A 427-nucleotide genomic window follows, 5' to 3' on the forward strand; every position below is an offset into this window, starting at 1 on the left:
TTTTACTAGTTAATCCCCCAACTATGTATTTTGTTTAGCAATAAAACAGTTAGGAAAGATCATCGTACACTCTACTCATTCCTAATTTTGCGACTAAAATCCGTAAACAATAGTTTTTCTTCTGCAATTATTCCAATAGTTTGTCTCGATTACACTGTCCAACAACTCGGAGTTGAAGCGGACTTGAAGACAAATCTGTTTCAAACTACCAATCGCTTATTCTCTCTCCCTCTCAATTCAGCTGAATAATGCCGACCGCTGGTTCGTGGACCAACGCACTTCTTCAGCATTTTACATATTTCAGATCCATTCTTACGATGTTAGAATAGAAATTTCATCTTGTGAAACAGAGTTTGTACTGAAAACGAAAAAACAAAACGCTAAGGCTGTGACCTAGCACCGTGAAAATATTGCCGCACTCCTGTTC

The sequence above is a fragment of the Stegodyphus dumicola genome, chromosome 3 (genome assembly GCF_044657685.1).
Source record: "Stegodyphus dumicola isolate Sdum_Otavi_A_Nest chromosome 3, ASM4465768v1".
Lineage (NCBI taxonomy): Eukaryota > Metazoa > Arthropoda > Arachnida > Araneae > Eresidae > Stegodyphus > Stegodyphus dumicola.